Raw genomic sequence first — 14628 nt, forward strand, 5'->3', positions numbered from 1 at the left:
ACTTGGCCGACATCAGTGGATTGGAGTCATGACCAATGTGATAATGGGAAATTGCCGCAAGTTGTACTTTGACAGTGGAACTGCTGGCACCATCATTAAAAAGAGTGGTTAAGAAATCAAGCACCAAAGGGAGAGGAACTGTGAAGGGTTTAGGCCTTGCCGCTCCGCCCACAACGAGAACCGTTTCCACTTGCTGCGGTAGACTTTCCTAGTGGATGGCTTATGAGCTGCCACCAGGATGGCCTTAACAGGAGACGAAATACCGGGAGTCCTGATCAAGAGTGGAACTGGAGCAGCCAAGCGGTCAGCTTCAGGTTGTCCAGGTTCGGAGGAGATAAGTGGGATGGATGAGATATCAGATCCGGAATCGGATCTAGAATCCAAGGAGGATTCACAGAGTGAGACCTTAGGAAGGGGAACCAGATCTGTCGAGGCCAAAACGGAGCAATGAGAATCATTCTGCACCCCAACCGAGAGGCTTTCTGAAGAACTTGGAGCATCAGAGGCAAGGGGTGATAAGCATAAAGAAGATCGGGTGGCCAAGCATGCACCAGAGCGTCTCTTGGGGAACCTCCGGGAGGAGGTATCAGAGCGAAAAAACTGTCGCACTTGGTATTTGAGGGAGAGGCAAAAAGATCGCAACAAGGAGTTCCCCACCGTGCGAATATGCGTTCCGCTACTTGAGTATTGAGAGACCACTCGTAAGGGGTGAGAATGGTGCGACTGAGTTTGTCCGCCAGGATGTTGGACCGACCCGGAATATGCGTTGCTATGAGAAAGCGGTTGGTGGAGATTGCCCATTCCCAAACTCTCATGGCTTCTCGACAAAGAGGGTAAGACCTGGTTCCTCCTTGCTTGTTGATATACCAGACAACCGACATGTTGTCCGATTGAATCGCAATTGTTCCCAAGGGAAGAAAGGCCTGAAGTGCTAGCAATGCTAAGAGCACTGCTCTCATCTCTAGAACGTTGATATGCAGTAAGGTCTCTGAATCGTTCCACGTGCCTTGGACGGTCCGGCCTGCAAAATGCCCCCCCACCCGAGGCGGGAGGCGTCCGTGGTCACCGTGGCGAGAGGGGGAGAAGCACAAAATGGGCGGCCTCCGTGGAGATCTGGAGAGTGTAGCCACCACAGGAGGGACCGCTTGCAAGCCTTGCTGATCGCAATGGGATGATGCATAGGAAGAGCAAGATACGACCACTGGACTAGGAGTGTCCATTGGAGGATGCGCATATTGAACCTGGCGAGAGGAAGAAGCGCTATAGCAGCCGCCATGGACCCTAGAGCCCTCAGGACCAACTCCGCTTGAACTGAGCTTGAGTGGAGAATGGCCCGCACCTGGAGTTGCAGATTTTGAACTCTGTCCGCAGTGAGGAAGGCTTTTAATCTCCTTGTGTCTAACCTGGCACCTATAAAATCTATGAACTGCGTGGGTGCTAGGTTGGATTTTTTTGTGTTTATAGTGATGCCCAGATGGGGAGCAAGATGGAGAAAGGAGTCTCGCGCCAATAGTAGTAGATGCCTTGTTGGGGCGGTAAGGAGCCAGTCGTCCAGGTAGGGAAAGACCTGTACCCCCTGAAGTCTCAGGTGGGCCGCTACCACTGCTAATACTTTGGTGAACACCCTGGGGGCTGTGGTGAGACCAAAGGGAAGGACCCAGAACTGGTAGTGACTGGCTCCCAGCCGGAAGCGGAGAAACCTCCTGGAGCGCCTGTCCATTAGTATGTGGTAGTACGCATCCTTGAGGTCTATGGAGCACATCCAGTGATTTTCTCCCAGAAGGGGGAGAATAGACTGCAGCGTGACCATTCGCAACTTCTCCTTGGGAACTGCCAGGTTCAAGAGTGAAAGGTCTAAAATTGGTCTTAGATCCCCGTCTTTTTGGCACTAAAAGAACCTGGAGTAGAACCCTGATCCGATCTGGTCTGGGGACGGGCTGGATGGCTCTTTCTTTAGCAGATGGCCAATTTCTGCCAAAGCAGCCTCCCACTGACCGGGTGGAACGCCGGGAGGGACTTCAATTTTGGCAAGTGAAGAAAGGGGATACGGTATCCTCTGGATATGATCTGGAGAACCCAGCGGACTGATGTTATGGACTCCCATGCCGCCAGGTGCTCCGAAAAATGTCCCCCGACTGCCTCCAGAGTGGAGCAGCCGGGCAACCCCTCAGGGCTGCTGCGGGCCGTTCAGAGAAGGGTTCTCTGGACCCGAAGTTCCTGGGAGCCCCTCTGCCCCTAGGGCGGCGTCCTCCCTGTCCTCCTCTGCCACGGAAGGACTGGTTGTCCGGAGCAGGCTGGGATTGCTGCGACTTCCGGAACCACATCTTCTTCTGACCCTTTTGGTTCCTAGAATAGGGCCTCTGGGGTGCAGAGAAGCGGATTCCGATGGCAGACAGCGTCTTCCCGTCCTTCTCGCTCTGGGTCAAAGTGTCGCGAACAGTTTTGCCAAAGAGGGCAGAACCATCGAAGGGGGCGTTCGCAAATGACGCCTTGAAGGGCTCTGAGAAATCGCAATGACGGAGCCAGGCCTGACGTCTAGTAACTAGGCCTGCCCCTGCGGCTCTAGCGGCGCCTTCCTTAGCATGGGAGAGTAGCCACATAGAGGTATTGGTGACGGACCTGAGAGTGGCCATGCGGGTGGAGTGCAGCACTTTGTCCTCCTCCGACATGGACTCTGGGGGGGATGCAGCGTATTCTTTAATAAGATCGCGGTGCATCCTAATCACATGTGCCAGATAGTTCAGCGCCCTTACAGAGAAGGTCGCTGAACTAAACATCCGCTTCCCCAAGTGGTCCATCATCTGAGACTCCTTGCTCGGGGGATGGACTGAGGGACTCTCCTGAGCAAGTTCCCTCTTGGTGGCCGCCGTCAACATGGCATCTACCGGAGGCCCCTTACTCCAATGGGCACGGTCAGCCGGGGGACTGAGAATACGGTCGGGCCTTTTAGGGATTGGCTCCACAGTGTCCGGTTCCTTCCACGCCCTGGTGGTAATGAGGTCCACCAGGGGGTCGGCAGGAGGGGACACCCAAGAGGTAGACGGGCCCGCTTCAAATGCCTCCAAGAACACGGACTCGTCCGAGGAAGACTTGGGGCAGACCACCCCCTTATGCGGAGCATTTCGATGATGTCTCCAAATGAGAAATCCTCGCGGGGTGTCCGTGGGGTGTCATCCTCTTCCTCCAAATCCGAGTCTTCTGTGAGTGACTCGGGAGTCAATGTGCCTCCTTTTGCACGTATGTTTGCGGGGAACATCCTCCGGGGGGCTGTCAGAGGACTCCACAAACAGTAACCTGTTCCAGGGAACAGCTTGGGGCACAGGAGCAGGCTGTCCCAAGGGCCGGATGGTGGAAGCCTGACCCAGTGCAGAGGGAGCGCGGGACGGAGCCGAAGCAAGTGCTGGGGGTCCGGAGACCCTCAACAGGGCCCTCTCCACTACATCAAAAGCCGAAGGGGAGCCGACCTCGACCAAAGGATCCGACAATCGGCTCCCCCTCGGATCCGAGGAGTGGATCGGAGCCGGCGCGGCGTTGGATCCGAAGGACAGTGCGCTCCGACACAGACGGCGCCAAGGAGCACTGATCCCCAGATCCGGCTCGGATCCAGGCTCCGAGAGGTCGGATCCGAAGCACTCGAGGGCAGGGTCGGATCCGAAGTACCGAGTACTATCGGCGCCGACCCACCCCCGGCTCCGAAGCTGCTTGGCTCCAACTGCTCCGAACCCGGGTAGGGAGTTGGAGAAGGAGCAATTGGCTTGAAAAAGGGGGTCGAGCTCCCCCCCAGAGGGGGAGGAGGCAAGAGCACTCCCATCTGCATCTGGGCCTGGATGAACCTTCTCATCATCCGGTCCAGATCAGCGTCTGACAGGCTATAAGTTGATCTCGACGAGGCTACCGAGGTAGGCCTTGAGTGCCTCCTCGATAGCCTCGACGGAGATCGGGTCTCCTCCTCCTCAGGTCCCGGTGAAAAACACACTGGAGACCGGAGCCGAGGAGGGGGAGAGCCAGCAGACAAGGAGGCCGGAGGAGAAGCCAGCTTGGCTGGCGGGCCGAAACGGAGGTCTCGGCCCGCCGCTTATGGTGCTTCTCCCTCCGGTCCTTCTTTCTAGCTTCCTCCTCCGAACCACTACGGGGAGGTTGAGTCCCAGGAGGAGGAGGGGAGCCAGAGAGGAGACAACCGTAGAAACGGTTACCCCCGAAGGAGCGGAGGCCGGAGCCGAGTCCGGTGGCAAAAGACCCGCCAAGACAAGCTTGGACCTCCGCTCCTTCAATGCCCTGGGGTTGAACCCTGCACAAATGGAACATCCAGAAGTGAGGTGTTCAACCCCAAGGCATCTAACACACCGAGTGTGGCCATCAGCCGGGGAAAGCTTATGGCCACACTCGGAGCACTTGAAAAACACAGCTTTGGGCTGTTCAGACATCCCAAAAGCAAAGAGGGTTACTTAAACTAATTTAAAGTGAAGTAACAAAATCACTCACAGGCCCAAACACACACTACGCTACCAGCGAGGGGAGGGATAAGTAAAAATTAATTTTAAAACACTAAAAGTATAATTTAATAAAAGGGAAACCTACACTTCCACACAACTTTCACACAAAACTTCAAAAATTAGCACTTTAAAAGTAATAAAACTGCACTTAGCTGGAGAGCTTAGAAAACACAATCTGGTCACCATGCGCGGCAAACGAGATCTGAGGTCATGAGGGTAGAGCAGGGCATTATGGGTGAGGGGAGGAGCTGAGAGCTAGGATCCATAGCTGGTAAACCATGCCGGTTCGGATCCGATATCGGATCCATAACCCACAGGTTGCAGACAAATGAATCTCCTACTTCAGATGATCAGTTTATCCCACTTGACTCTTGCCCTTTTTCCCTCCCAGATAAAATCTTTCAACTCTTTCTTAATTTCTATCCACACCTTCTCCTCTAGTTGATACAGATATGAGTGACCTGTATATAAAACTAAAGGGACTAAAGACATTTTCACTGCCTCTATCTTCCTATCCATATACACAAAACAGAGCTGCCAATTTCTAGGTTTTCTATTATCTTTTGTTTAGTCTCTTCCTACATATCCTTAGCCGTCATAATTGAATCCTTTTTAACCCATATGCTGAGCTCACATTGCACTGTGAACATTTGATAAAGGAAAAAAGAAGTTATGCACTTACCATAACGTTCCATGTGAGTTGTCCATCTTGCCTTCATTCTTTACTAATGTGTTCGGAGCCAATCCCTCGGCTCCGAGTCGGCACCTACTACAAAGCTCGAGGATTTCAAGTAGCTCGAGGCCAAGTCCCTATCCCATGATGCACCATGAGTTACCTCAGATCTTGTTTGCTGCATATAATAATACCATATGTCACTCTATAACTCCATAAGAGAGAGAGAGAGAGTAGAAGGGTTGAGTGACCAAGGAAGGATCTAGCATCTAGGTCTTCTGAGAGCCCAGGAGGGGGTAGGAGGGAGGGACATAAGAATGAAGGCAAGATGAACAACTCAAGAAACGTTACGGTAAGTACATAACGTCTTTATGTGAAGTTGCTCTATCTTGCCGTTCATTCTTTACTGATGGGTAGCATCCCAAGCACCATCTACCTCAGCTGGCTTACAGGAGTATATTTCTCAGGACCGTGGATCCAAAGGAGGCCCTGTCAACTTTGTAATGACTGATAAAGGTATGATGTTTTGACCAAGTGACTGCTACACAAATGTTATCAATAGGAAGTCTGGCAGAGAATGTAGAAAATGCTCTGGTTGAGTGAGCTTTAATTTTATGCTGTAAGGGCATATTGGCAGCTGAATAAGTAAAGGTGATACAATCAGATAACCATTTAGACAAAGTTGTTTTAGCCACTGGCATACCCTTCCTGAAATCTGAAAATGAAACAAAAAGCTGGTCTAATTTCCTGAAATATTTTGTTCTATCCAAATAAACTCTGAGCTGTCTGTGAACATCAAGTTTGTGCAGCATGTACTCTAGATTGTTGGAATGGATGGGGAAGAAAACTGGCAAATCAATAATTTGGTTGAGATTAGTTTCAGTGAAAACTTTGGACAAGAAAGAGGGGTTTGTTCGAAGTGAGACTGTCAGCATGGAAAATCAAATTAGAAGGCTTGATAGACAAGGCTAGAAGCTCTGAGACTCTGCGGGCAAAAGTAATAGCTACTAAAAAGATGGTTTTCCATAACAAAAATTTGAGGTCACATGAGGAAGATGGTTCAAAATGAGGAAGAATTATGTGGAAAAGCATAAAATTTAGATTCCATGGAGAATAGGGAGATTTCACAGGTGGTCAAATATGAAAGGTCCCTTTGAGAAAGGCTTTGGATAATTTGTGTGACATAATAGTCAATCCTTCAAATCCCAGATGAAAGTTAGAAATGGCAGCAAGTTGAACATGGACTGCTGCTGCTGCAGCTCCTTTACTGAATATCATGGTTAAGAATTCTAGAATAGTGGCCATAGGGGCTTGGTAAGGATCAATATTGTTTTTAGAGGCCCATATAGAAAATTGTTTCCATTTGCTGAAGTATAGCTTCCTCGTAGAGGATTTATGAGAGGACAGCAGAATTTGCTTTGTCTATTTGGAAAGGTTATGGAACCTGGCTATGAGGGGAATTGGATCAGCCAAGCTGTCAGCTTCAGGGACTGCAGAGAGGGATGAAGTTCCCCCAACGAGTGTTAGAAGGTCTGGAACTGGGTCTAGAATCTAGGGGTCCTCCAAAAGATGAAGTCGAAGGAAGGGAAACCAAATCTGATCAGGCCAACGAGGAGCTATTAGAATAATGGTCCTTCCCAGGGCTTTTGCTTTCTGTAATACTTTGGGTATCAATGGGATTGGTGGGAATGCATAAAGGAAACCCGGGGGCCAACTGTGAACGAGTGCATCCCTTGGGGCTTCTCTTGGAGGAGGAATCAGGGCAAAGTAGCTTCGGCATTTCGTGTTCATGTAACTGGCAAAAAGGTCACAGCAAGGCTGGCCTCACCTGCGGAATATCCTGTCCGCTATTTCCGTCTTGAGGGACCACTCGTGGGGCAACAAAATTGCTCTACTCAGCTTGTCTGCTATTACTTTGGATTTCCCCGGGATGTGTGTTGCTAAGAGAAAGCTCTGTGTGGAAATAGCCTACGGCCATACTCTGAGGGCCTCACGACAAAGAGGGTATGATCTGGTTCCTCCTTATTTGTTCAAATACCAGACCACTGACATGTTGTCTGTCTGAATCACAATCGTACCCAGAGGAAGAGAGTCCTGGAAGTACTGCAATGCCAAAAGTACTGCTCTCATCTCTAGGACATTGATATGCAGGTGTGTCTCTTGATCGGTCCACGTGCCTTGGGCTGTTTTTCCCTGAAAATGCCCCCTCACCCTATCAGGGAAGCATCCATGGTCACTGTGACCGCTGGAGGGGGGGGTAACACAAATGGGCATCCTATTGTAACATGAAGTGAGGTCAACCACCACTGAAGATCCTTTTTTGTAGGAATTTGAGATCATTATCATGTGAGACATGGGGAGCTCTTGGTAAGACCATTGAGTGAACAACAGCCATTGCAGTATCCGCATGTGCATACAACCCAGTGGTATGGCCAGAATTGCAGCTGCCATCATTCCTAACAGTTTCAGAACTTCTGATGCTGGTACTTTGTTTTTGGATATTAGAATGCGGACATGCTGATGGAGAAGTAAGACTCTTTCTACTGGAAGTCTTAGCGTGGTGGTGGTGGTGTCCAGTTCTGCTCCGATAAAGACGATATGCTGCGATGGCGACAAGGCAAATTTTTCTGAGTTTATTGTAATGCCCAGCTGATTGCAGAGTGACAGAGTGGACTCCCTGGCCTGAATGAGTTGATGCCTGGTGGTGGCGGTAAGGAGCCAATCGTCTAGGTACGGAAACACCTGGAATCCTAAACGTCTCAGGTGAGCCATGACCACTGCCATGCATTTGGTGAACACTCTGGGGGCTGTAGTGAGACCAAAGGGCAGGGCTCGAAACTGGTAATGATTGGCTCCCAGCCAGAAGCGCAGATGATCCCTGGATGGCCTGGCCATTTTATGTGGTAGTACGCATCCTGGAGATCTATTGAGTACATCCAATTGTCTTTCCCTAAGAAGGGAAGTATTGACTGAAGCGTGACCATCTGAAACTTCACTTTCTTGACAGATTTGTTTAGTCTGCTGAGGTCCAATATAGGTCCTCCAGTCCCCTGTCTTTTTTGGAACTAAAAAGAATCTTGAGATGGGACTGGTTGGATGACACTTTTTCTTAGCAATGTCTGGACCTCTACAGTTGCTTGTTCCCTGTAATTGGGTGGAACGTCCGGGATTTTTCTTGTCAGTGGAGGGGGTGTGTGAATGCGATGAAGTATCCTCTGGAAATGATACTTTGTACACAGTTATCATTTGTTATTTTGAACCAGGCATCTGGGTATAAAGATAAGCGACCCCTGACTGCCTCCAGAGCAGGACAGTGGGCCTCCTTTCAGGAGCGCTGGTACGGCTTCCCAAAGAAGTGATCTCTGTCACCCTGGTTTTGTGGACCCCCTCTGCCGAGAGGATGGCGTCTTCCATTATTGCCCCCTCCTCTGCCCCTGGAGGAGGGTTCACCATGTGTGTCCTGAAAGGCTCCTTGGGCTTTTTGGAACCACATTTTCCCTCCCCTTTGACTCTTGGGGTAGGGTCTGGTAGGGGTGGAAAAACGGACTCCAATGGCAGACAGAGTCTTTCCGTCCTGCTCACACCTGGTTAAAGTTTCCTTAACTTTGGGCCTGAAAAGGGATGAGCCATGAAAAGGGGCATTCACGAAGGATGACTTGAAGGGCTCCGCGATGGGACACAAGAGCATCCAGGAGTGTCTCCTAAGAGCAACTCCTGTACCCGCTGCCCTACTCATTCCATTAGCTGCATATAAAATGAGACGCATGGACGAGTTCACTATGGAATTGAGGGTAGCAAGCTGGGAGGCATCTTTGTCTGTAGCTCCTGCAGCTACAGTACCCTGAAGAGTATCCCCCAGCTCTTTAAGGAGATCTCTTTGTAGTCTCATAAAATGGGTTAAATAGTTAAGCAAACAAGGTGTAAAAGTCGCTGAACTAAACATGCGCTTCCCATATCTATCCATGATCCTGGAGTCTCTGTTAGGAGGATGGATAGACGAGGAAGTTTCAGATATTTCCCTTTTGGTGGCTGCCTCCACCACCATGGCATCAACTGACACACCTTTGGTCAAGTAGAATTTATCTAGGGGGCAGATATGAACTTATTAGGCCTCCTAGGGACAGGCTCCATGGTGTCCGGAGACTCCCATGCCCTTCGTGAGACCAGCTGCATAAGCTCATCGAAGGGTGGATACACCCAAGAGGTGGAGGGCTGAGACCCGAAAGCTTTCAGGAGGACCAACTCATCCTCAGTAGGGTTGGTGAACTGCCAGTCACCCCTCTGCCTAAGGATTTCCAGTATCTCAGCAAATGAGATATCCTCAGTGGGGGACCATGGGGACCCTTCTGATTAATCCAAGTCAATATCACATGTTAATGACTCCTGAGGGGAGTCCAAATGTTTCCTCTTACACACACTCTTCCTGGGAACCTCATCAGTGGGAGCTTCTGGAGAGATCTCTGAAGAGCATGGGCCACCCAATGGGTCTTCCTGAGGCTCTGAGTCTCTGCGCTTAGCTAGGATCTGTGAGGCAGAAGGAGACACAGGCGCTTTAGGGGATGAAGAAACTGGACCTGAAGTTGAGGATGTCTTGGGAGACATAACTCTCCTTATGGCTTCGAAGGCACCCCTGCTCCAGTGCGAAGGAACCAACGGAACCAAGGAAACCGTCGATACCCTAGGCAGTGGGACAGTGGACTCTGAGCCTGAGGTAGGAGCTGAGCTCATCTGAGCCGAAGCCCCGAGAAGCAAAGTCGGAACCAACAAGTCAGTTCGACTAACCTGCCCGGACCCGACCTAGAGTCCTCGATCGGCACTGAGGACGTCAGAGTGAAAGGAACTGAAGACACTGGAGCAGACTTTGCCTCCGAAGGCTCCACAATCAGCAAGTAAGACTCCTCCGGCTCCGAAGGACCATTATGGCTCAGAGGAGGAAGAGATATAGCTGGCATAAGGGTCTTCAGCTCTGAAGCCACCTGGGTCAGAGCTGATAACAATTTTGCAAAGGCCGGTGCCTGAAAAAGCTTCTGCACTACCCAATCCACATCCAAATCTGAGAGGCTAACAGAAGACCTAGATGAACGGACCGATGGTACCGAGTGAAGAAGCGAAGATTTGGTAATTTCGGATACCGGTTCCAAAACCGGGGACCGGCTCCAAGACCTGCGGAGCTGATGTCACAGACTCTTTTGACTTTTTCGAATCCACAGACGTCTTGGAGGACTTTGATGACTTACTAGATCCATCCTGGTCACTCAAAGCCTCCAGGAAAGAATGTTCCAACAAACCCCGGTCAATGAGGTTCCTTTTTCTCTCTTGGAGGATTCGAGAGGAAAAAGAATGGCATATGGAACATGTTTCTTGTAAGTGCAAGGCACCCAAGCAGTAGACACAATTCACATGGCAGTCAGTAACAGACATCTTCTGCCCACATTTAGGGCATCTTTTAAACCTTGACTTAGGGTGTTTGTCCTTGTCATCAGCCATGACAGAAATGGACACACCCAACAACAGCAAATATAAATTAGCCTTCTAATAAAAAACAGGCTAACTATAAGTACACACACACAAGCATTTAATAAAAGCAGGCCAACTATAAGCACAGACACACACAAGCCTTTTAAACTAAGGCTAACTATAACTACTACTATGTTTTCTAATACAAAATAGGCTAAATATATGCACACAAGCCTAAAATTAAGGCTAACAAGCACACACACAGAAATTAACTAAGCAGGTTAACTCTAAGAATTATTAGATATTCTACTAAGGAAAAATGACAAAAGTTCACTGGATAAACACTCACTAGTCACTAAGTAATCACACAATACTATACTAATAACAAATGTGACAAAAAGGTCATTGAATAAACAATTTTTAGTCAGAAAGTTTAAATAAGCCTATGAAGAAAAACGAGGCCAAATATATAGCTAAGAAAGCACACAGGGCAGGGAACACTGCAGATAAAGCTTTAAGAGCTTATCTAACCTAAATATCTAACTATTCTAAAAATAAATTAACAATAATTTTTGGAAATAGAAAGGTATTAAAGTTTTTGCTGGCCCGAGCTAGCAAGAATCTCCGATCAGTTGCAGCGGCAAACTAGATCTGAGGTAACTCAAGGTGCATCATGGGATAAGGACTTGGCCTCGAGCTACTTGAAATCCTCGAGCTTTGTAGTAGGTGCCAACTCGGAGCCGAGGGATCAGCTCCGAACCCATCAGTAAAGAATGAATGGCGAGATAGGACAACTTCACATCTTTTAGTTACATTCAATGTTCTTTTATTTAACTGCTTCCACTTAAAACTTCCTAGATCAAGCCAAAGGCCTTTATCCAGTCATTATCCTATGGAAAACTAAGAAAAAGCATGTTCATTTTACTTATATTTATTTTATTTATTTTACATTTGTTTACCAGGAAAATCTGACTGGGCAGAACCCATTTTCAGCAGAGGCCTGGAGGAGAAAAGCTCAACAAAAAGTGATGGCACATACAACATTAAGTGACAATACATACATCATGCTCTGTATACTTTAACAACCCTTCCCTCACCTCAACAACCTAGGATTGCAGCCTATTAATTCAAACATGCTTTTGCCCGGGCTTTCTTCTCTTTTTACACTGCAGTGCCAACATTTCTTAAAACTAAAGAAGGAAAGAAAGAAAGACAAAAGGGGGCACCTGTTTATTTTAGTATCCTCATAACACACAAAAATAATGGAAAATGCTTTACTATAGAACATATAGCATTATGTCATGTTTTATAAAAATACTGTTAAGAACATTGTTTTACTTACAGTTACAGCCTTCCTTCTTCCTCTCGCCTTAATGTTCTTCCAAACATTAATGACATGAAGTAGGACATATGCTTTGGAGTTCCCTACAAAGTGAAAAAGTCCCAATATTTCCAGTATTTCTTGCTCCGCCGTATTTCACAGATATAACTTATGCTTTGCAATCCCACATTCATTCATTAATTTCTGAATTGCTGGTTTTCTTTCTGTTGCTCCCCAGCTCCCAATTCCAGTTTCTGGTTCATTTCTGATGTACTTCTGGTTCTTCCAGTCAACTCCTGTGCTTTTTGCTGTCTCTCAAGCATCTTCGTTTAAACATTGGAAAAGGTTTCACTGGCATAGTCTCTCTATGATCTTTATTATCAGAAGAATAGTAATCAGAGTCCCCTTTTGTTTGATAGCTCAATTTTTGTTGGACGTACTTTTGTACTTCCTCCCTAGCATGTTGTGCATCAAAAATGACTTTGACCCTCCAGGAAAAAGTGTTCTGAAGATGGCAAGATACAGTAGCTTGAATCTCACACTTGTCTCTCAGCATTTCCTGATTGGTGAAATAAATTTACTTCTATTCTATCTGTTGTACAATGAGTAATCATTTTCCACAAACACTCTACTGTCTCCAACCTTTAGTACTTTATCCTTCTGCCACAGTTTTGTCAGTATCAACTCTTTCTGTTGGTAGGATTTCATTTTACTATTAGAGGTTTTGGTTGCTTTCTCATGGCCAGGTATGGCGCATACACATGATGTGCCCTTTCAATTACAACTCAAAGTCTGACTGTCACAGTAATGATCTACCAATCTATACAACCAGACATCTCCCACATCTACTTAAATGGCAAGTTTATAAAACAATAAGCAACATTTCTAGGTTTAACCCAGAAATGTTCATTACTAACCTAACATCTATTAACTGGAACTTCCTAAAAAAAACTCCCCTTAGATGATGCCGTAAACAAATTCAATACAACTTTCCTGAATATTCTAAATAGCCTTGTACCTCCTGGAAAGAAGAGAGCAAAAACAAACAATGCAATTTGGCTATCCAAAAAGAGTAGAATGCTAATGCAGGGTAGAGAAAAAGCATAGAAAGAATAACAAAAATATAAAACCACACTATCTTAAAAAAATCAAAATGCTTTGCAATCATGCTAAAATGCAAATTAATGAAGACAGAAAATATACTATAATAATTTTAGAATAATAGTAAACACAACCATAAAAAATTGTGGAGAGCCATTAAAGAAATCTTGCATGCTGGCCATAAATTCCACCCTAATCCCTCTCCCAACAAGTCATCACTTGAAACCACAATACAATTTAACTCGCATTTCCTAGACAGTATAGCATCTCTAAACAAAAATTCCCCAACATCTAATCGTAACCCTGCTCAGCAGCCAGATATCTCCACATGCACTTTCACCTTCAAACCTGTGACTATATACTACATAAAACTACTCAATCTCAAACCATGCTCTATTTCGGCTGTGACCCTCCAAGTAAATACCTTAAAATAGCAGTAAGCAGCATTACCTACACTGTCTCAATCCTTTAAAATAGGACAATCCAGGAATCCCATGTTCTCTCTCTCTCTCTCTGGAAAAAGTCACACGGTCCTCTGCATAAAGGATGAAATTCAACAGATGTTACTAATTTTAGACCTATTATCCCCCTCTCCAAGATACTTGAAAAATGCATTCAAAAATAATTGCTAAACTATCTCCTGCAGGATGAACTCCTATCCCCCACACAACATGGCTTCCCATCCTTCCCACAGTACTAAAACTGCACTTCTAACCTATACAGTTACTGTCAATAAACTAGAGATAATGGCAAACGTGTCTCCTCCTTACTTCTAGAATTGTCTAAAACCTTCAACACAAATTGTCACAGCAAACTTCTACTTCAAATGTCCTCATTAGGTCTGTCTCAGCCCACCCTTCTATGCTTCAAAAGCTACCTATCCAATAGGTATCCGTCAGTAAAATGGCATTCCACACTCTCTCCATACCTCACAGTCAACACAGGTGTACCACAAGGCTCTATCCTTGGTCCTCTCCTGTTTGACATTTTCACCAACATCCTCCACACATCCACACAACAGGCCTCCCTAATGCAGCACGCAGATAACTTCACACTCATTTTTGCACATCTGACACCATAGTACACCTCCAAAAATTACTCAGGAAGCTTTAACAGCAACTGAAACATGGCTTTGTAACTCACAATTCATACTCAACCCTAAACAAAAAAAAAAAAAATACTGTTTTTTTCCCCAAATCCTTCTCCCATGAAAAAACAAAACAAACTGAAAGCCCTCTCTCTCTTAATAATACAACCAGTGAAGTCATGTCTCACAGCAAATTATTAGGGATGATGGTGAATAATAATGTTAAATTTGACCTTCACATACAAAACTGCATAAGAACTCATCAAACAGTATTGATGCTTTACAGAGCCAAAAACCTTGTCACTGATGTAGCTAAAGCTACACATTCCACTACTTATCTCCTCCCCACACTTCTTTATAGCGCTCCCATCCTTAATAATCTTCAACTATCACAAAAATCAAAACTTGAACAATGTTATAAAAAAGTTGGTAAATTTGCAGCCACGCTTTCAGAACCCACCTCTGTATAGCACTAAAAAGCCTAAACTGGTTAGAA

General features: G+C 46.7%; 1 protein-coding gene across 1 annotated transcript in view; it reads right to left on the minus strand.

The window, feature by feature from the left end:
• The window catches only part of SPAG1 (sperm associated antigen 1), a 3545022-nt gene that overhangs the window by 106145 nt on the left and 3424249 nt on the right, over nucleotides 1-14628 (minus strand). The window lies entirely within an intron of this gene.

This window comes from Protopterus annectens, chromosome 6.part0, assembly GCF_019279795.1.
Source record: "Protopterus annectens isolate FY-2018-M chromosome 6.part0, PAN1.0, whole genome shotgun sequence".
NCBI lineage: Eukaryota > Metazoa > Chordata > Ceratodontiformes > Protopteridae > Protopterus > Protopterus annectens.